The sequence below is a fragment of the Oncorhynchus mykiss genome, unplaced genomic scaffold (genome assembly GCF_013265735.2).
Source record: "Oncorhynchus mykiss isolate Arlee unplaced genomic scaffold, USDA_OmykA_1.1 un_scaffold_362, whole genome shotgun sequence".
Classification (NCBI taxonomy): Eukaryota; Metazoa; Chordata; class Actinopteri; order Salmoniformes; family Salmonidae; genus Oncorhynchus; species Oncorhynchus mykiss.
The window spans coordinates 116547-135704 of NW_023493810.1; the positions used below are offsets into that span (position 1 = coordinate 116547).

At 44.0% G+C, this 19158-nt stretch overlaps 33 non-coding genes across 33 annotated transcripts; all 33 read left to right on the forward strand.

Annotated features, from left to right (window-relative positions):
* Window positions 1-515: 515 nt before the first annotated feature.
* On the forward strand, window positions 516-587 carry trnad-guc. The gene has a single exon. It is a non-coding gene; the product is annotated as a tRNA-Asp (tRNA).
* A 120-nt stretch (window positions 588-707) lies between these two features.
* Window positions 708-778, forward strand: trnag-gcc. The gene has a single exon. It is a non-coding gene; the product is annotated as a tRNA-Gly (tRNA).
* Window positions 779-1310: 532 nt separating this feature from the next.
* On the forward strand, window positions 1311-1382 carry trnad-guc. The gene has a single exon. It is a non-coding gene; the product is annotated as a tRNA-Asp (tRNA).
* A 120-nt stretch (window positions 1383-1502) lies between these two features.
* On the forward strand, window positions 1503-1573 carry trnag-gcc. Its single transcript has one exon. It is a non-coding gene; the product is annotated as a tRNA-Gly (tRNA).
* Window positions 1574-2105: 532 nt separating this feature from the next.
* On the forward strand, window positions 2106-2177 carry trnad-guc. The gene has a single exon. It is a non-coding gene; the product is annotated as a tRNA-Asp (tRNA).
* Window positions 2178-2297: 120 nt separating this feature from the next.
* Window positions 2298-2368, forward strand: trnag-gcc. Its single transcript has one exon. It is a non-coding gene; the product is annotated as a tRNA-Gly (tRNA).
* Window positions 2369-2900: 532 nt separating this feature from the next.
* Window positions 2901-2972, forward strand: trnad-guc. The gene has a single exon. It is a non-coding gene; the product is annotated as a tRNA-Asp (tRNA).
* Window positions 2973-3092: 120 nt separating this feature from the next.
* trnag-gcc lies at window positions 3093-3163 on the forward strand. The gene has a single exon. It is a non-coding gene; the product is annotated as a tRNA-Gly (tRNA).
* Window positions 3164-3695: 532 nt separating this feature from the next.
* trnad-guc lies at window positions 3696-3767 on the forward strand. Its single transcript has one exon. It is a non-coding gene; the product is annotated as a tRNA-Asp (tRNA).
* A 121-nt stretch (window positions 3768-3888) lies between these two features.
* Window positions 3889-3959, forward strand: trnag-gcc. The gene has a single exon. It is a non-coding gene; the product is annotated as a tRNA-Gly (tRNA).
* Window positions 3960-4491: 532 nt separating this feature from the next.
* Window positions 4492-4563, forward strand: trnad-guc. Its single transcript has one exon. It is a non-coding gene; the product is annotated as a tRNA-Asp (tRNA).
* Window positions 4564-4683: 120 nt separating this feature from the next.
* trnag-gcc lies at window positions 4684-4754 on the forward strand. The gene has a single exon. It is a non-coding gene; the product is annotated as a tRNA-Gly (tRNA).
* A 532-nt stretch (window positions 4755-5286) lies between these two features.
* trnad-guc lies at window positions 5287-5358 on the forward strand. Its single transcript has one exon. It is a non-coding gene; the product is annotated as a tRNA-Asp (tRNA).
* Window positions 5359-5478: 120 nt separating this feature from the next.
* trnag-gcc lies at window positions 5479-5549 on the forward strand. Its single transcript has one exon. It is a non-coding gene; the product is annotated as a tRNA-Gly (tRNA).
* Window positions 5550-6081: 532 nt separating this feature from the next.
* On the forward strand, window positions 6082-6153 carry trnad-guc. Its single transcript has one exon. It is a non-coding gene; the product is annotated as a tRNA-Asp (tRNA).
* A 120-nt stretch (window positions 6154-6273) lies between these two features.
* Window positions 6274-6344, forward strand: trnag-gcc. The gene has a single exon. It is a non-coding gene; the product is annotated as a tRNA-Gly (tRNA).
* A 531-nt stretch (window positions 6345-6875) lies between these two features.
* On the forward strand, window positions 6876-6947 carry trnad-guc. The gene has a single exon. It is a non-coding gene; the product is annotated as a tRNA-Asp (tRNA).
* Window positions 6948-7066: 119 nt separating this feature from the next.
* On the forward strand, window positions 7067-7137 carry trnag-gcc. Its single transcript has one exon. It is a non-coding gene; the product is annotated as a tRNA-Gly (tRNA).
* A 723-nt stretch (window positions 7138-7860) lies between these two features.
* Window positions 7861-7931, forward strand: trnag-gcc. Its single transcript has one exon. It is a non-coding gene; the product is annotated as a tRNA-Gly (tRNA).
* Window positions 7932-8463: 532 nt separating this feature from the next.
* On the forward strand, window positions 8464-8535 carry trnad-guc. The gene has a single exon. It is a non-coding gene; the product is annotated as a tRNA-Asp (tRNA).
* A 119-nt stretch (window positions 8536-8654) lies between these two features.
* On the forward strand, window positions 8655-8725 carry trnag-gcc. Its single transcript has one exon. It is a non-coding gene; the product is annotated as a tRNA-Gly (tRNA).
* Window positions 8726-9257: 532 nt separating this feature from the next.
* trnad-guc lies at window positions 9258-9329 on the forward strand. The gene has a single exon. It is a non-coding gene; the product is annotated as a tRNA-Asp (tRNA).
* A 919-nt stretch (window positions 9330-10248) lies between these two features.
* Window positions 10249-10319, forward strand: trnag-gcc. Its single transcript has one exon. It is a non-coding gene; the product is annotated as a tRNA-Gly (tRNA).
* Window positions 10320-10851: 532 nt separating this feature from the next.
* trnad-guc lies at window positions 10852-10923 on the forward strand. Its single transcript has one exon. It is a non-coding gene; the product is annotated as a tRNA-Asp (tRNA).
* A 722-nt stretch (window positions 10924-11645) lies between these two features.
* On the forward strand, window positions 11646-11717 carry trnad-guc. The gene has a single exon. It is a non-coding gene; the product is annotated as a tRNA-Asp (tRNA).
* A 123-nt stretch (window positions 11718-11840) lies between these two features.
* Window positions 11841-11911, forward strand: trnag-gcc. The gene has a single exon. It is a non-coding gene; the product is annotated as a tRNA-Gly (tRNA).
* Window positions 11912-12632: 721 nt separating this feature from the next.
* Window positions 12633-12703, forward strand: trnag-gcc. Its single transcript has one exon. It is a non-coding gene; the product is annotated as a tRNA-Gly (tRNA).
* A 531-nt stretch (window positions 12704-13234) lies between these two features.
* trnad-guc lies at window positions 13235-13306 on the forward strand. Its single transcript has one exon. It is a non-coding gene; the product is annotated as a tRNA-Asp (tRNA).
* A 120-nt stretch (window positions 13307-13426) lies between these two features.
* Window positions 13427-13497, forward strand: trnag-gcc. Its single transcript has one exon. It is a non-coding gene; the product is annotated as a tRNA-Gly (tRNA).
* Window positions 13498-16379: 2882 nt separating this feature from the next.
* trnad-guc lies at window positions 16380-16451 on the forward strand. Its single transcript has one exon. It is a non-coding gene; the product is annotated as a tRNA-Asp (tRNA).
* A 914-nt stretch (window positions 16452-17365) lies between these two features.
* trnag-gcc lies at window positions 17366-17436 on the forward strand. The gene has a single exon. It is a non-coding gene; the product is annotated as a tRNA-Gly (tRNA).
* A 737-nt stretch (window positions 17437-18173) lies between these two features.
* On the forward strand, window positions 18174-18244 carry trnag-gcc. The gene has a single exon. It is a non-coding gene; the product is annotated as a tRNA-Gly (tRNA).
* A 719-nt stretch (window positions 18245-18963) lies between these two features.
* trnag-gcc lies at window positions 18964-19034 on the forward strand. The gene has a single exon. It is a non-coding gene; the product is annotated as a tRNA-Gly (tRNA).
* Window positions 19035-19158: the final 124 nt, after the last annotated feature.

Consider the following 19158-nt stretch of genomic DNA (forward strand, 5'->3'; position numbering starts at 1 on the left):
CATTTCGACAAGTATGCAAACCCCTGAGGAGGAAATCTGTGTTAGATTGCCAGGCAAACAGAAATCTCTGGTCTTGGTCGAATTCTCAACTGACTCTTGAAAAATAAGACTTTGAACATTTACTCATTCTCAGTAGACTTTGGTGAATCCATTGCAGATTTCCAGTGTGTGAGGTGATTAACTTTTTGCAAGGCTTTAGTTGTTAAATGGGAAAGAGTAACCAACTTGTCAGTGACAACTGTCTTGAGTTTGGCATTTGTGACAATGTCCTGGGATTACCCACAAACGCCTCACCTGCAAACTAGTATTGTGTGGCTTGTGAGCGGTATAGAGCAAAATCGATTACATGTACGTGTTTGTGAGAGTCTCAGCTTTCCATAGCTGGGTCATAGTAGTTCCTAGCTCCAACCATTCAGTCTCTACAGATATTTTTGTTAGAAGGGTTTAAGCCCAACATTCCAAATTTAGGGTTAGTACCAATGCTCCACGTTTTTTCAAAGTTCCAACCCACCTGCTCCTCGTTAGTATAGTGGTGAGTATCCCCGCCTGTCACGCGGGAGACCGGGGTTCAATTCCCCGACGGGGAGAAAGTACTGCTCTTTTTTTAGGGTGAACAATGTTGTTGAGCCCACAAAGTGGAACATATTCTTGGAAAAAAAGCTTTATGATACAATTTCCTGCCTTTGAGGTTAACTCAGCCTTCCAAGGCATTGGTTGTTCAGTGGTAGAATTCTCGCCTGCCACGCGGGAGGCCCGGGTTCGATTCCCGGCCAATGCAGGAAGTTTTGAACATGTCATTTCGACAAGTATGCAAACCCCTGAGGAGGAAATCTGTGTTAGATTGCCAGGCAAACAGAAATCTCTGGTCTTGGTCGAATTCTCAACTGACTCTTGAAAAATAAGACTTTGAACATTTACTCATTCTCAGTAGACTTTGGTGAATCCATTGCAGATTTCCAGTGTGTGAGGTGATTAACTTTTTGCAAGGCTTTAGTTGTTAAATGGGAAAGAGTAACCAACTTGTCAGTGACAACTGTCTTGAGTTTGGCATTTGTGACAATGTCCTGGGATTACCCACAAACGCCTCACCTGCAAACTAGTATTGTGTGGCTTGTGAGCGGTATAGAGCAAAATCGATTACATGTACGTGTTTGTGAGAGTCTCAGCTTTCCATAGCTGGGTCATAGTAGTTCCTAGCTCCAACCATTCAGTCTCTACAGATATTTTTGTTAGAAGGGTTTAAGCCCAAAATTCCAAATTTAGGGTTAGTACCAATGCTCCACGTTTTTTCAAAGTTCCAACCCACCTGCTCCTCGTTAGTATAGTGGTGAGTATCCCCGCCTGTCACGCGGGAGACCGGGGTTCAATTCCCCGACGGGGAGAAAGTACTGCTCTTTTTTTAGGGTGAACAATGTTGTTGAGCCCACAAAGTGGAACATATTCTTGGAAAAAAAGCTTTATGATACAATTTCCTGCCTTTGAGGTTAACTCAGCCTTCCAAGGCATTGGTTGTTCAGTGGTAGAATTCTCGCCTGCCACGCGGGAGGCCCGGGTTCGATTCCCGGCCAATGCAGGAAGTTTTGAACATGTCATTTCGACAAGTATGCAAACCCCTGAGGAGGAAATCTGTGTTAGATTGCCAGGCAAACAGAAATCTCTGGTCTTGGTCGAATTCTCAACTGACTCTTGAAAAATAAGACTTTGAACATTTACTCATTCTCAGTAGACTTTGGTGAATCCATTGCAGATTTCCAGTGTGTGAGGTGATTAACTTTTTGCAAGGCTTTAGTTGTTAAATGGGAAAGAGTAACCAACTTGTCAGTGACAACTGTCTTGAGTTTGGCATTTGTGACAATGTCCTGGGATTACCCACAAACGCCTCACCTGCAAACTAGTATTGTGTGGCTTGTGAGCGGTATAGAGCAAAATCGATTACATGTACGTGTTTGTGAGAGTCTCAGCTTTCCATAGCTGGGTCATAGTAGTTCCTAGCTCCAACCATTCAGTCTCTACAGATATTTTTGTTAGAAGGGTTTAAGCCCAACATTCCAAATTTAGGGTTAGTACCAATGCTCCACGTTTTTTCAAAGTTCCAACCCACCTGCTCCTCGTTAGTATAGTGGTGAGTATCCCCGCCTGTCACGCGGGAGACCGGGGTTCAATTCCCCGACGGGGAGAAAGTACTGCTCTTTTTTTAGGGTGAACAATGTTGTTGAGCCCACAAAGTGGAACATATTCTTGGAAAAAAAGCTTTATGATACAATTTCCTGCCTTTGAGGTTAACTCAGCCTTCCAAGGCATTGGTTGTTCAGTGGTAGAATTCTCGCCTGCCACGCGGGAGGCCCGGGTTCGATTCCCGGCCAATGCAGGAAGTTTTGAACATGTCATTTCGACAAGTATGCAAACCCCTGAGGAGGAAATCTGTGTTAGATTGCCAGGCAAACAGAAATCTCTGGTCTTGGTCGAATTCTCAACTGACTCTTGAAAAATAAGACTTTGAACATTTACTCATTCTCAGTAGACTTTGGTGAATCCATTGCAGATTTCCAGTGTGTGAGGTGATTAACTTTTTGCAAGGCTTTAGTTGTTAAATGGGAAAGAGTAACCAACTTGTCAGTGACAACTGTCTTGAGTTTGGCATTTGTGACAATGTCCTGGGATTACCCACAAACGCCTCACCTGCAAACTAGTATTGTGTGGCTTGTGAGCGGTATAGAGCAAAATCGATTACATGTACGTGTTTGTGAGAGTCTCAGCTTTCCATAGCTGGGTCATAGTAGTTCCTAGCTCCAACCATTCAGTCTCTACAGATATTTTTGTTAGAAGGGTTTAAGCCCAACATTCCAAATTTAGGGTTAGTACCAATGCTCCACGTTTTTTCAAAGTTCCAACCCACCTGCTCCTCGTTAGTATAGTGGTGAGTATCCCCGCCTGTCACGCGGGAGACCGGGGTTCAATTCCCCGACGGGGAGAAAGTACTGCTCTTTTTTTAGGGTGAACAATGTTGTTGAGCCCACAAAGTGGAACATATTCTTGGAAAAAAAGCTTTATGATACAATTTCCTGCCTTTGAGGTTAACTCAGCCTTCCAAGGCATTGGTTGTTCAGTGGTAGAATTCTCGCCTGCCACGCGGGAGGCCCGGGTTCGATTCCCGGCCAATGCAGGAAGTTTTGAACATGTCATTTCGACAAGTATGCAAACCCCTGAGGAGGAAATCTGTGTTAGATTGCCAGGCAAACAGAAATCTCTGGTCTTGGTCGAATTCTCAACTGACTCTTGAAAAATAAGACTTTGAACATTTACTCATTCTCAGTAGACTTTGGTGAATCCATTGCAGATTTCCAGTGTGTGAGGTGATTAACTTTTTGCAAGGCTTTAGTTGTTAAATGGGAAAGAGTAACCAACTTGTCAGTGACAACTGTCTTGAGTTTGGCATTTGTGACAATGTCCTGGGATTACCCACAAACGCCTCACCTGCAAACTAGTATTGTGTGGCTTGTGAGCGGTATAGAGCAAAATCGATTACATGTACGTGTTTGTGAGAGTCTCAGCTTTCCATAGCTGGGTCATAGTAGTTCCTAGCTCCAACCATTCAGTCTCTACAGATATTTTTGTTAGAAGGGTTTAAGCCCAACATTCCAAATTTAGGGTTAGTACCAATGCTCCACGTTTTTTCAAAGTTCCAACCCACCTGCTCCTCGTTAGTATAGTGGTGAGTATCCCCGCCTGTCACGCGGGAGACCGGGGTTCAATTCCCCGACGGGGAGAAAGTACTGCTCTTTTTTTTAGGGTGAACAATGTTGTTGAGCCCACAAAGTGGAACATATTCTTGGAAAAAAAGCTTTATGATACAATTTCCTGCCTTTGAGGTTAACTCAGCCTTCCAAGGCATTGGTTGTTCAGTGGTAGAATTCTCGCCTGCCACGCGGGAGGCCCGGGTTCGATTCCCGGCCAATGCAGGAAGTTTTGAACATGTCATTTCGACAAGTATGCAAACCCCTGAGGAGGAAATCTGTGTTAGATTGCCAGGCAAACAGAAATCTCTGGTCTTGGTCGAATTCTCAACTGACTCTTGAAAAATAAGACTTTGAACATTTACTCATTCTCAGTAGACTTTGGTGAATCCATTGCAGATTTCCAGTGTGTGAGGTGATTAACTTTTTGCAAGGCTTTAGTTGTTAAATGGGAAAGAGTAACCAACTTGTCAGTGACAACTGTCTTGAGTTTGGCATTTGTGACAATGTCCTGGGATTACCCACAAACGCCTCACCTGCAAACTAGTATTGTGTGGCTTGTGAGCGGTATAGAGCAAAATCGATTACATGTACGTGTTTGTGAGAGTCTCAGCTTTCCATAGCTGGGTCATAGTAGTTCCTAGCTCCAACCATTCAGTCTCTACAGATATTTTTGTTAGAAGGGTTTAAGCCCAACATTCCAAATTTAGGGTTAGTACCAATGCTCCACGTTTTTTCAAAGTTCCAACCCACCTGCTCCTCGTTAGTATAGTGGTGAGTATCCCCGCCTGTCACGCGGGAGACCGGGGTTCAATTCCCCGACGGGGAGAAAGTACTGCTCTTTTTTTAGGGTGAACAATGTTGTTGAGCCCACAAAGTGGAACATATTCTTGGAAAAAAAGCTTTATGATACAATTTCCTGCCTTTGAGGTTAACTCAGCCTTCCAAGGCATTGGTTGTTCAGTGGTAGAATTCTCGCCTGCCACGCGGGAGGCCCGGGTTCGATTCCCGGCCAATGCAGGAAGTTTTGAACATGTCATTTCGACAAGTATGCAAACCCCTGAGGAGGAAATCTGTGTTAGATTGCCAGGCAAACAGAAATCTCTGGTCTTGGTCGAATTCTCAACTGACTCTTGAAAAATAAGACTTTGAACATTTACTCATTCTCAGTAGACTTTGGTGAATCCATTGCAGATTTCCAGTGTGTGAGGTGATTAACTTTTTGCAAGGCTTTAGTTGTTAAATGGGAAAGAGTAACCAACTTGTCAGTGACAACTGTCTTGAGTTTGGCATTTGTGACAATGTCCTGGGATTACCCACAAACGCCTCACCTGCAAACTAGTATTGTGTGGCTTGTGAGCGGTATAGAGCAAAATCGATTACATGTACGTGTTTGTGAGAGTCTCAGCTTTCCATAGCTGGGTCATAGTAGTTCCTAGCTCCAACCATTCAGTCTCTACAGATATTTTTGTTAGAAGGGTTTAAGCCCAACATTCCAAATTTAGGGTTAGTACCAATGCTCCACGTTTTTTCAAAGTTCCAACCCACCTGCTCCTCGTTAGTATAGTGGTGAGTATCCCCGCCTGTCACGCGGGAGACCGGGGTTCAATTCCCCGACGGGGAGAAAGTACTGCTCTTTTTTTAGGGTGAACAATGTTGTTGAGCCCACAAAGTGGAACATATTCTTGGAAAAAAAGCTTTATGATACAATTTCCTGCCTTTGAGGTTAACTCAGCCTTCCAAGGCATTGGTTGTTCAGTGGTAGAATTCTCGCCTGCCACGCGGGAGGCCCGGGTTCGATTCCCGGCCAATGCAGGAAGTTTTGAACATGTCATTTCGACAAGTATGCAAACCCCTGAGGAGGAAATCTGTGTTAGATTGCCAGGCAAACAGAAATCTCTGGTCTTGGTCGAATTCTCAACTGACTCTTGAAAAATAAGACTTTGAACATTTACTCATTCTCAGTAGACTTTGGTGAATCCATTGCAGATTTCCAGTGTGTGAGGTGATTAACTTTTTGCAAGGCTTTAGTTGTTAAATGGGAAAGAGTAACCAACTTGTCAGTGACAACTGTCTTGAGTTTGGCATTTGTGACAATGTCCTGGGATTACCCACAAACGCCTCACCTGCAAACTAGTATTGTGTGGCTTGTGAGCGGTATAGAGCAAAATCGATTACATGTACGTGTTTGTGAGAGTCTCAGCTTTCCATAGCTGGGTCATAGTAGTTCCTAGCTCCAACCATTCAGTCTCTACAGATATTTTTGTTAGAAGGGTTTAAGCCCAACATTCCAAATTTAGGGTTAGTACCAATGCTCCACGTTTTTTCAAAGTTCCAACCCACCTGCTCCTCGTTAGTATAGTGGTGAGTATCCCCGCCTGTCACGCGGGAGACCGGGGTTCAATTCCCCGACGGGGAGAAAGTACTGCTCTTTTTTTAGGGTGAACAATGTTGTTGAGCCCACAAAGTGGAACATATTCTTGGAAAAAAAGCTTTATGATACAATTTCCTGCCTTTGAGGTTAACTCAGCCTTCCAAGGCATTGGTTGTTCAGTGGTAGAATTCTCGCCTGCCACGCGGGAGGCCCGGGTTCGATTCCCGGCCAATGCAGGAAGTTTTGAACATGTCATTTCGACAAGTATGCAAACCCCTGAGGAGGAAATCTGTGTTAGATTGCCAGGCAAACAGAAATCTCTGGTCTTGGTCGAATTCTCAACTGACTCTTGAAAAATAAGACTTTGAACATTTACTCATTCTCAGTAGACTTTGGTGAATCCATTGCAGATTTCCAGTGTGTGAGGTGATTAACTTTTTGCAAGGCTTTAGTTGTTAAATGGGAAAGAGTAACCAACTTGTCAGTGACAACTGTCTTGAGTTTGGCATTTGTGACAATGTCCTGGGATTACCCACAAACGCCTCACCTGCAAACTAGTATTGTGTGGCTTGTGAGCGGTATAGAGCAAAATCGATTACATGTACGTGTTTGTGAGAGTCTCAGCTTTCCATAGCTGGGTCATAGTAGTTCCTAGCTCCAACCATTCAGTCTCTACAGATATTTTTGTTAGAAGGGTTTAAGCCCAAATTCCAAATTTAGGGTTAGTACCAATGCTCCACGTTTTTTCAAAGTTCCAACCCACCTGCTCCTCGTTAGTATAGTGGTGAGTATCCCCGCCTGTCACGCGGGAGACCGGGGTTCAATTCCCCGACGGGGAGAAAGTACTGCTCTTTTTTTAGGGGAACAATGTTGTTGAGCCCACAAAGTGGAACATATTCTTGGAAAAAAAGCTTTATGATACAATTTCCTGCCTTTGAGGTTAACTCAGCCTTCCAAGGCATTGGTTGTTCAGTGGTAGAATTCTCGCCTGCCACGCGGGAGGCCCGGGTTCGATTCCCGGCCAATGCAGGAAGTTTTGAACATGTCATTTCGACAAGTATGCAAACCCCTGAGGAGGAAATCTGTGTTAGATTGCCAGGCAAACAGAAATCTCTGGTCTTGGTCGAATTCTCAACTGACTCTTGAAAAATAAGACTTTGAACATTTACTCATTCTCAGTAGACTTTGGTGAATCCATTGCAGATTTCCAGTGTGTGAGGTGATTAACTTTTTGCAAGGCTTTAGTTGTTAAATGGGAAAGAGTAACCAACTTGTCAGTGACAACTGTCTTGAGTTTGGCATTTGTGACAATGTCCTGGGATTACCCACAAACGCCTCACCTGCAAACTAGTATTGTGTGGCTTGTGAGCGGTATAGAGCAAAATCGATTACATGTACGTGTTTGTGAGAGTCTCAGCTTTCCATAGCTGGGTCATAGTAGTTCCTAGCTCCAACCATTCAGTCTCTACAGATATTTTTGTTAGAAGGGTTTAAGCCCAACATTCCAAATTTAGGGTTAGTACCAATGCTCCACGTTTTTTCAAAGTTCCAACCCACCTGCTCCTCGTTAGTATAGTGGTGAGTATCCCCGCCTGTCACGCGGGAGACCGGGTTCAATTCCCCGACGGGGAGAAAGTACTGCTCTTTTTTTAGGGTGAACAATGTTGTTGAGCCCACAAAGTGGAACATATTCTTGGAAAAAAAGCTTTATGATACAATTTCCTGCCTTTGAGGTTAACTCAGCCTTCCAAGGCATTGGTTGTTCAGTGGTAGAATTCTCGCCTGCCACGCGGGAGGCCCGGGTTCGATTCCCGGCCAATGCAGGAAGTTTTGAACATGTCATTTCGACAAGTATGCAAACCCCTGAGGAGGAAATCTGTGTTAGATTGCCAGGCAAACAGAAATCTCTGGTCTTGGTCGAATTCTCAACTGACTCTTGAAAAATAAGACTTTGAACATTTACTCATTCTCAGTAGACTTTGGTGAATCCATTGCAGATTTCCAGTGTGTGAGGTGATTAACTTTTTGCAAGGCTTTAGTTGTTAAATGGGAAAGAGTAACCAACTTGTCAGTGACAACTGTCTTGAGTTTGGCATTTGTGACAATGTCCTGGGATTACCCACAAACGCCTCACCTGCAAACTAGTATTGTGTGGCTTGTGAGCGGTATAGAGCAAAATCGATTACATGTACGTGTTTGTGAGAGTCTCAGCTTTCCATAGCTGGGTCATAGTAGTTCCTAGCTCCAACCATTCAGTCTCTACAGATATTTTTGTTAGAAGGGTTTAAGCCCAACATTCCAAATTTAGGGTTAGTACCAATGCTCCACGTTTTTTCAAAGTTCCAACCCACCTGCTCCTCGTTAGTATAGTGGTGAGTATCCCCGCCTGTCACGCGGGAGACCGGGGTTCAATTCCCCGACGGGGAGAAAGTACTGCTCTTTTTTAGGGTGAACAATGTTGTTGAGCCCACAAAGTGGAACATATTCTTGGAAAAAAAGCTTTATGATACAATTTCCTGCCTTTGAGGTTAACTCAGCCTTCCAAGGCATTGGTTGTTCAGTGGTAGAATTCTCGCCTGCCACGCGGGAGGCCCGGGTTCGATTCCCGGCCAATGCAGGAAGTTTTGAACATGTCATTTCGACAAGTATGCAAACCCCTGAGGAGGAAATCTGTGTTAGATTGCCAGGCAAACAGAAATCTCTGGTCTTGGTCGAATTCTCAACTGACTCTTGAAAAATAAGACTTTGAACATTTACTCATTCTCAGTAGACTTTGGTGAATCCATTGCAGATTTCCAGTGTGTGAGGTGATTAACTTTTTGCAAGGCTTTAGTTGTTAAATGGGAAAGAGTAACCAACTTGTCAGTGACAACTGTCTTGAGTTTGGCATTTGTGACAATGTCCTGGGATTACCCACAAACGCCTCACCTGCAAACTAGTATTGTGTGGCTTGTGAGCGGTATAGAGCAAAATCGATTACATGTACGTGTTTGTGAGAGTCTCAGCTTTCCATAGCTGGGTCATAGTAGTTCCTAGCTCCAACCATTCAGTCTCTACAGATATTTTTGTTAGAAGGGTTTAAGCCCAACATTCCAAATTTAGGGTTAGTACCAATGCTCCACGTTTTTTCAAAGTTCCAACCCACCTGCTCCTCGTTAGTATAGTGGTGAGTATCCCCGCCTGTCACGCGGGAGACCGGGGTTCAATTCCCCGACGGGGAGAAAGTACTGCTCTTTTTTTAGGGTGAACAATGTTGTTGAGCCCACAAAGTGGAACATATTCTTGGAAAAAAAGCTTTATGATACAATTTCCTGCCTTTGAGGTTAACTCAGCCTTCCAAGGCATTGGTTGTTCAGTGGTAGAATTCTCGCCTGCCACGCGGGAGGCCCGGTTCGATTCCCGGCCAATGCAGGAAGTTTTGAACATGTCATTTCGACAAGTATGCAAACCCCTGAGGAGGAAATCTGTGTTAGATTGCCAGGCAAACAGAAATCTCTGGTCTTGGTCGAATTCTCAACTGACTCTTGAAAAATAAGACTTTGAACATTTACTCATTCTCAGTAGACTTTGGTGAATCCATTGCAGATTTCCAGTGTGTGAGGTGATTAACTTTTTGCAAGGCTTTAGTTGTTAAATGGGAAAGAGTAACCAACTTGTCAGTGACAACTGTCTTGAGTTTGGCATTTGTGACAATGTCCTGGGATTACCACAAACGCCTCACCTGCAAACTAGTATTGTGTGGCTTGTGAGCGGTATAGAGCAAAATCGATTACATGTACGTGTTTGTGAGAGTCTCAGCTTTCCATAGCTGGGTCATAGTAGTTCCTAGCTCCAACCATTCAGTCTCTACAGATATTTTTGTTAGAAGGGTTTAAGCCCAAAATTCCAAATTTAGGGTTAGTACCAATGCTCCACGTTTTTTCAAAGTTCCAACCCACCTGCTCCTCGTTAGTATAGTGGTGTGGTGAGTATCCCCGCCTGTCACGCGGGAGACCGGGGTTCAATTCCCCGACGGGGAGAAAGTACTGCTCTTTTTTTAGGGTGAACAATGTTGTTGAGCCCACAAAGTGGAACATATTCTTGGAAAAAAAAGCTTTATGATACAATTTCCTGCCTTTGAGGTTAACTCAGCCTTCCAAGGCATTGGTTGTTCAGTGGTAGAATTCTCGCCTGCCACGCGGGAGGCCCGGGTTCGATTCCCGGCCAATGCAGGAAGTTTTGAACATGTCATTTCGACAAGTATGCAAACCCCTGAGGAGGAAATCTGTGTTAGATTGCCAGGCAAACAGAAATCTCTGGTCTTGGTCGAATTCTCAACTGACTCTTGAAAAATAAGACTTTGAACATTTACTCATTCTCAGTAGACTTTGGTGAATCCATTGCAGATTTCCAGTGTGTGAGGTGATTAACTTTTTGCAAGGCTTTAGTTGTTAAATGGGAAAGAGTAACCAACTTGTCAGTGACAACTGTCTTGAGTTTGGCATTTGTGACAATGTCCTGGGATTACCCACAAACGCCTCACCTGCAAACTAGTATTGTGTGGCTTGTGAGCGGTATAGAGCAAAATCGATTACATGTACGTGTTTGTGAGAGTCTCAGCTTTCCATAGCTGGGTCATAGTAGTTCCTAGCTCCAACCATTCAGTCTCTACAGATATTTTTGTTAGAAGGGTTTAAGCCCAACATTCCAAATTTAGGGTTAGTACCAATGCTCCACGTTTTTTCAAAGTTCCAACCCACCTGCTCCTCGTTAGTATAGTGGTGAGTATCCCCGCCTGTCACGCGGGAGACCGGGGTTCAATTCCCCGACGGGGAGAAAGTACTGCTCTTTTTTTAGGGTGAACAATGTTGTTGAGCCCACAAAGTGGAACATATTCTTGGAAAAAAAGCTTTATGATACAATTTCCTGCCTTTGAGGTTAACTCAGCCTTCCAAGGCATTGGTTGTTCAGTGGTAGAATTCTCGCCTGCCACGCGGGAGGCCCGGGTTCGATTCCGGCCAATGCAGGAAGTTTTGAACATGTCATTTCGACAAGTATGCAAACCCCTGAGGAGGAAATCTGTGTTAGATTGCCAGGCAAACAGAAATCTCTGGTCTTGGTCGAATTCTCAACTGACTCTTGAAAAATAAGACTTTGAACATTTACTCATTCTCAGTAGACTTTGGTGAATCCATTGCAGATTTCCAGTGTGTGAGGTGATTAACTTTTTGCAAGGCTTTAGTTGTTAAATGGGAAAGAGTAACCAACTTGTCAGTGACAACTGTCTTGAGTTTGGCATTTGTGACAATGTCCTGGGATTACCCACAAACGCCTCACCTGCAAACTAGTATTGTGTGGCTTGTGAGCGGTATAGAGCAAAATCGATTACATGTACGTGTTTGTGAGAGTCTCAGCTTTCCATAGCTGGGTCATAGTAGTTCCTAGCTCCAACCATTCAGTCTCTACAGATATTTTTGTTAGAAGGGTTTAAGCCCAACATTCCAAATTTAGGGTTAGTACCAATGCTCCACGTTTTTTCAAAGTTCCAACCCACCTGCTCCTCGTTAGTATAGTGGTGAGTATCCCCGCCTGTCACGCGGGAGACCGGGGTTCAATTCCCCGACGGGGAGAAAGTACTGCTCTTTTTTTAGGGTGGGTGAACATGTTGTTGAGCCACAAAGTGGAACATATTCTTGGAAAAAAAAGCTTTATGATACAATTTCCTGCCTTTGAGGTTAACTCAGCCTTCCAAGGCATTGGTTGTTCAGTGGTAGAATTCTCGCCTGCCACGCGGGAGGCCCGGGTTCGATTCCCGGCCAATGCAGGAAGTTTTGAACATGTCATTTCGACAAGTATGCAAACCCCTGAGGAGGAAATCTGTGTTAGATTGCCAGGCAAACAGAAATCTCTGGTCTTGGTCGAATTCTCAACTGACTCTTGAAAAATAAGACTTTGAACATTTACTCATTCTCAGTAGACTTTGGTGAATCCATTGCAGATTTCCAGTGTGTGAGGTGATTAACTTTTTGCAAGGCTTTAGTTGTTAAATGGGAAAGAGTAACCAACTTGTCAGTGACAACTGTCTTGAGTTTGGCATTTGTGACAATGTCCTGGGATTACCCACAAACGCCTCACCTGCAAACTAGTATTGTGTGGCTTGTGAGCGGTATAGAGCAAATCGATTACATGTACGTGTTTGTGAGAGTCTCAGCTTTCCATAGCTGGGTCATAGTAGTTCCTAGCTCCAACCATTCAGTCTCTACAGATATTTTTGTTAGAAGGGTTTAAGCCCAAAATTCCAAATTTAGGGTTAGTACCAATGCTCCACGTTTTTTCAAAGTTCCAACCCACCTGCTCCTCGTTAGTATAGTGGTGAGTATCCCCGCCTGTCACGCGGGAGACCGGGGTTCAATTCCCGACGGGGAGAAAGTACTGCTCTTTTTTTAGGGTGAACAATGTTGTTGAGCCCACAAAGTGGAACATATTCTTGGAAAAAAAGCTTTATGATACAATTTCCTGCCTTTGAGGTTAACTCAGCTTCCAAGGCATTGGTTGTTCAGTGGTAGAATTCTCGCCTGCCACGCGGGAGGCCCGGGTTCGATTCCCGGCCAATGCAGGAAGTTTTGAACATGTCATTTCGACAAGTATGCAAACCCCTGAGGAGGAAATCTGTGTTAGATTGCCAGGCAAACAGAAATCTCTGGTCTTGGTCGAATTCTCAACTGACTCTTGAAAAATAAGACTTTGAACATTTACTCATTCTCAGTAGACTTTGGTGAATCCATTGCAGATTTCCAGTGTGTGAGGTGATTAACTTTTTGCAAGGCTTTAGTTGTTAAATGGGAAAGAGTAACCAACTTGTCAGTGACAACTGTCTTGAGTTTGGCATTTGTGACAATGTCCTGGGATTACCCACAAACGCCTCACCTGCAAACTAGTATTGTGTGGCTTGTGAGCGGTATAGAGCAAAATCGATTACATGTACGTGTTTGTGAGAGTCTCAGCTTTCCATAGCTGGGTCATAGTAGTTCCTAGCTCCAACCATTCAGTCTCTACAGATATTTTTGTTAGAAGGGTTAAGCCCAACATTCCAAATTTAGGGTTAGTACCAATGCTCCACGTTTTTTCAAAGTTCCAACCCACCTGCTCCTCGTTAGTATAGTGGTGAGTATCCCCGCCTGTCACGCGGGAGACCGGGGTTCAATTCCCCGACGGGGAGAAAGTACTGCTCTTTTTTTAGGGTGAACAATGTTGTTGAGCCCACAAAGTGGAACATATTCTTGGAAAAAAAGCTTTATGATACAATTTCCTGCCTTTGAGGTTAACTCAGCCTTCCAAGGCATTGGTTGTTCAGTGGTAGAATTCTCGCCTGCCACGCGGGAGGCCCGGGTTCGATTCCCGGCCAATGCAGGAAGTTTTGAACATGTCATTTCGACAAGTATGCAAACCCCTGAGGAGGAAATCTGTGTTAGATTGCCAGGCAAACAGAAATCTCTGGTCTTGGTCGAATTCTCAACTGACTCTTGAAAAATAAGACTTTGAACATTTACTCATTCTCAGTAGACTTTGGTGAATCCATTGCAGATTTCCAGTGTGTGAGGTGATTAACTTTTTGCAAGGCTTTAGTTGTTAAATGGGAAAGAGTAACCAACTTGTCAGTGACAACTGTCTTGAGTTGGCATTTGTGACAATGTCCTGGGATTACCCACAAACGCCTCACCTGCAAACTAGTATTGTGTGGCTTGTGAGCGGTATAGAGCAAAATCGATTACATGTACGTGTTTGTGAGAGTCTCAGCTTTCCATAGCTGGGTCATAGTAGTTCCTAGCTCCAACCATTCAGTCTCTACAGATATTTTGTTAGAAGGGTTTAAGCCCAACATTCCAAATTTAGGGTTAGTACCAATGCTCCACGTTTTTTCAAAGTTCCAACCCACCTGCTCCTCGTTAGTATAGTGGTGAGTATCCCGCCTGTCACGCGGGAGACCGGGGTTCAATTCCCCGACGGGGAGAAAGTACTGCTCTTTTTTTAGGGTGAACAATGTTGTTGAGCCACAAAGTGGAACATATTCTTGGAAAAAAAGCTTTATGATACAATTTCCTGCCTTTGAGGTTAACTCAGCCTTCCAAGGCATTGGTTGTTCAGTGGTAGAATTCTCGCCTGCCACGCGGGAGGCCCGGGTTCGATTCCGGCCAATGCAGGAAGTTTTGAACATGTCATTTCGACAAGTATGCAAACCCCTGAGGAGGAAATCTGTGTTAGATTGCCAGGCAAACAGAAATCTCTGGTCTTGGTCGAATTCTCAACTGACTCTTGAAAAATAAGACTTTGAACATTTACTCATTCTCAGTAGACTTTGGTGAATCCATTGCAGATTTCCAGTGTGTGAGGTGATTAACTTTTTGCAAGGCTTTAGTTGTTAAATGGGAAAGAGTAACCAACTTGTCAGTGACAACTGTCTTGAGTTTGGCATTTGTGACAATGTCCTGGGATTACCCACAAACGCCTCACCTGCAAACTAGTATTGTGTGGCTTGTGAGCGGTATAGAGCAAAATCGATTACATGTACGTGTTTGTGAGAGTCTCAGCTTTCCATAGCTGGGTCATAGTAGTTCCTAGCTCCAACCATTCAGTCTCTACAGATATTTTTGTTAGAAGGGTTTAAGCCCAACATTCCAAATTTAGGGTTAGTACCAATGCTCCACGTTTTTTCAAAGTTCCAACCCACCTGCTCCTCGTTAGTATAGTGGTGAGTATCCCCGCCTGTCACGCGGGAGACCGGGTTCAATTCCCCGACGGGGAGAAAGTACTGCTCTTTTTTTAGGGTGAACAATGTTGCTTGAGCCCACAAAGTGGAACATATTCTTGGAAAAAAAGCTTTATGATACAATTTCCTGCCTTGAGGTTAACTCAGCCTTCCAAGGCATGGTTGTTCAGTGGTTGTTCTCGCTGCACCAAGGCCCGTTTTTCGATTCCAACCAATGTCATGTTAGTTATAGTGGTGAGTATCCCCCATGTCACGAGGGAGACTGTGTTCAAACCCGAGGGGAGAAATCTGCTGTTTTTTTAGGGCAAACAATCTCTTGAAAAATAAACTGAACATATTCTTGGAAAAAAAGCTTTGTGATACAGATTTCCAGCCTTTGAGGTAACTCAGCCTTGCAAGGCAGTGGTTTTTCGTGGTAGAATTGTCGCCTGCCACGCGGGAGGCCCGGGTTCGATCCCGGCCAATGCAGGAAGTTTGAACATGTCATTTCGACAAAGTATGCAAACCCTGAGGAGGAAATCTGTGTTAGATTGCCAGGCAAACAGACAATCTCTTGTCTTGGTGAATTCTCAACTGACTCTTGAAAAAATAGGACTTTGAACATTACTCCATTTTCAGTAGACTTTGTGTGAATCCATTGCAGATTTCCAGGTGTGAGGTTATTAACTTTTTTCAAGGCTTTAGTTTTAAATGGGAAAGAGTAACCAACTTGTCAGTGACAACTGTCTGAGTTTGGCATTTGTGACAATGTCCTGGGTTACCACAAACGCCTCCACCTGCAAAAATAGTATGTGTGGCTTGTGAGGTGGTAGTTAGAGCAAAATCGATACTGTACGTGTTTTTTGTGAGAGTGAAAGCTTTCCATAGCTAGGGTCATAGAGTTTAGCTCCAACCCATTCATCTCTAACGATATTTTTTGTTCAGGGTTAGCCCAAATTCCAAATTTAGGGTTAGTACCAATGCGGGAGGCCCGGGTTCGATTCCCGGCCAATGCAGGAAGTTTTGAACATGTCATTTCGACAAGTATGCAAACCCCTGAGGAGGAAATCTGTGTTAGATTGCCAGGCAAACAGAAATCTCTGGTCTTGGTCGAATTCTCAACTGACTCTTGAAAAATAAGACTTTGAACATTTACTCATTCTCAGTAGACTTTGGTGAATCCATTGCAGATTTCCAGTGTGTGAGGTGATTAACTTTTTGCAAGGCTTTAGTTGTTAAATGGGAAAGAGTAACCAACTTGTCAGTGACAACTGTCTTGAGTTTGGCATTTGTGACAATGTCCTGGGATTACCCACAAACGCCTCACCTGCAAACTAGTATTGTGTGGCTTGTGAGCGGTATAGAGCAAAATCGATTACATGTACGTGTTTGTGAGAGTCTCAGCTTTCCATAGCTGGGTCATAGTAGTTCCTAGCTCCAACCATTCAGTCTCTACAGATATTTTGTTAGAAGGGTTTAAGCCCAACATTCCAAATTAGGGTTAGTACCAATGCTCCACGTTTTTTCAAAGTTCCAACCCACCTGCTCCTCGTTAGTATAGTGGTGAGTATCCCCGCCTGTCACGCGGGAGACCGGGGTTCAATTCCCCGACGGGGAGAAAGTACTGCTCTTTTTTTAGGGTGAACAATGTTGTTGAGCCCACAAAGTGGAACATATTCTTGGAAAAAAAGCTTTATGATACAATTTCCTGCCTTTGAGGTTAACTCAGCCTTCCAAGGCATTGTTGTTCAGTGGTAGAATTCTCGCCTGCAACGCGGGAGGCCCGGGTTCGATTCCGGCCAATGCAGGAAGTTTTGAACATGTCATTTCGACAAGTATGCAAACCCCTGAGGAGGAAATCTGTGTTAGATTGCCAGGCAAACAGAAATCTCTGGTCTTGGTCGAATTCTCAACTGACTCTTGAAAAATAAGACTTTGAACATTTACTCATTCTCAGTAGACTTTGGTGAATCCATTGCAGATTTCCAGTGTGTGAGGTGATTAACTTTTTGCAAGGCTTTAGTTGTTAAATGGGAAAGAGTAACCAACTTGTCAGTGACAACTGTCTTGAGTTTGGCATTTGTGACAATGTCCTGGGATTACCCACAAACGCCTCACCTGCAAACTAGTATTGTGTGGCTTGTGAGCGGTATAGAGCAAAATCGATTACATGTACGTGTTTGTGAGAGTCTCAGCTTTCCATAGCTGGGTCATAGTAGTTCCTAGCTCCAACCATTCAGTCTCTACAGATATTTTTGTTAGAAGGGTTTAAGCCCAACATTCCAAATTTAGGGTTAGTACCAATGCTCCACGTTTTTTCAAAGTTCCAACCCACCTGCTCCTCGTTAGTATAGTGGTGAGTATCCCCGCCTGTCACGCGGGAGACCGGGGTTCAATTCCCCGACGGGAGAAAAGTACTGCTCTTTTTTTTAGGGTGAACAATGTTGCTGAGCCCACAAAGTGGAACATATTCTTGGAAAAAAAGCTTTATGATACAATTTCCTGCCTTTGAGGTTAACTCAGCCTTCCAAGGCATTGGTTGTTCAGTGGTAGAATTCTCGCCTGCCACGCGGGAGGCCCGGGTTCGATTCCCGGCCAATGCAGGAAGTTTTGAACATGTCATTTCGACAAGTATGCAAACCCCTGAGGAGAAATCTGTGTTAGATTGCCAGGCAAACAGAAATCTCTGGTCTTGGTCGAATTCTCAACTGACTCTGAAAAATAAGACTTTGAACATTTACTCATTCTCAGTAGACTTTGGTGAATCCATTGCAGATTTCCAGTGTGTGAGGTGATTAACTTTTTGCAAGGCTTTAGTTGTTAAATGGGAAAGAGTAACCAACTTGTCAGTGACAACTGTCTTGAGTTTGGCATTTGTGACAATGTCCTGGGATTACCCACAAACGCCTCACCTGCAAACTAGTATTGTGTGGCTTGTGAGCGGTATAGAGCAAAATCGATTACATGTACGTGTTTGTGAGAGTCTCAGCTTTCCATAGCGGGGTCATAGTAGTTCCTAGCTCCAACCATTCAGTCTCTACAGATATTGTTAGAGGGTAGCCCAATTTCGATTTAGAAGGGTTAAGCCCAAATTCCAAATTAGGGTTAGTACCAATGCTCCACGTTTTTTTCAAAGTTCCAACCCACCTGCTCCTCGTTAGTATAGTGGTGAGTATCCCCGCTGTCACGCGGGAGACCGGGGTTCAATTCCCGACGGGGAGAAAGTACTGCTCTTTTTTTAGGGTGAACAATGTTGCTGAGCCCACAAAGTGGAACATATTCTTGGAAAAAAAGCTTTATGATACAATTTCCTGCCTTGAGGTTAACTCAGCCTTCCAAGGCATTGGTTGTTCAGTGGTAGAATTCTCGCCTGCCACGCGGGAGGCCCGGGTTCGATTCCCGGCCAATGCAGGAAGTTTTGAACATGTCATTTCGACAAGTATGCAAACCCCTGAGGAGGAAATCTGTGTTAGATTGCCAGGCAAACAGAAATCTCTGGTCTTGGTCGAATTCTCAACTGACTCTTGAAAAATAAGACTTTGAACATTTACTCATTCTCAGTAGACTTTGGTGAATCCATTGCAGATTTCCAGTGTGTGAGGTGATTAACTTTTTGCAAGGCTTTAGTGTTAAATGGGAAAGAGTAACCAACTTGTCAGTGACAACTGTCTTGAGTTTGGCATTTGTGACAATGTCCTGGGATTACCCACAAACGCCTCACCTGCAAACTAGTATTGTGTGGCTTGTGAGCGGTATAGAGCAAAATCGATTACATGTACGTGTTTGTGAGAGTCTCAGCTTTCCATAGCGGGGTCATAGTAGTTCCTAGCTCCAACCATTCAGTCTCTACAGATATTTTTGTTAGAAGGGTTTAAGCCCAACATTCCAAATTTAGGGTTAGTACCAATGCTCCACGTTTTTTCAAAGTTCCAACCCACCTGCTCCTCGTTAGTATAGTGGTGAGTATCCCGCCTGTCACGCGGGAGACCGGGTTCATTCCCCGACGGGGAGAAAGTACTGCTCTTTTTTAGGGTGAACAATGTTGCTGAGCCCACAAAGTGGAACATATTCTTGGAAAAAAAGCTTTATGATACAATTTCCTGCCTTTGAGGTTAACTCAGCCTTCCAAGGCATTGGTTGTTCAGTGGTAGAATTCTCGCCTGCCACGCGGGAGGCCCGGGTTCGATTCCCGGCCAATGCAGGAAGTTTTGAACATGTCATTTCGACAAGTATGCAAACCCCTGAGGAGGAAATCTGTGTTAGATTGCCAGGCAAACAGAAATCTCTGGTTGGTCGAATTCTCAACTGACTCTTGAAAAATAAGA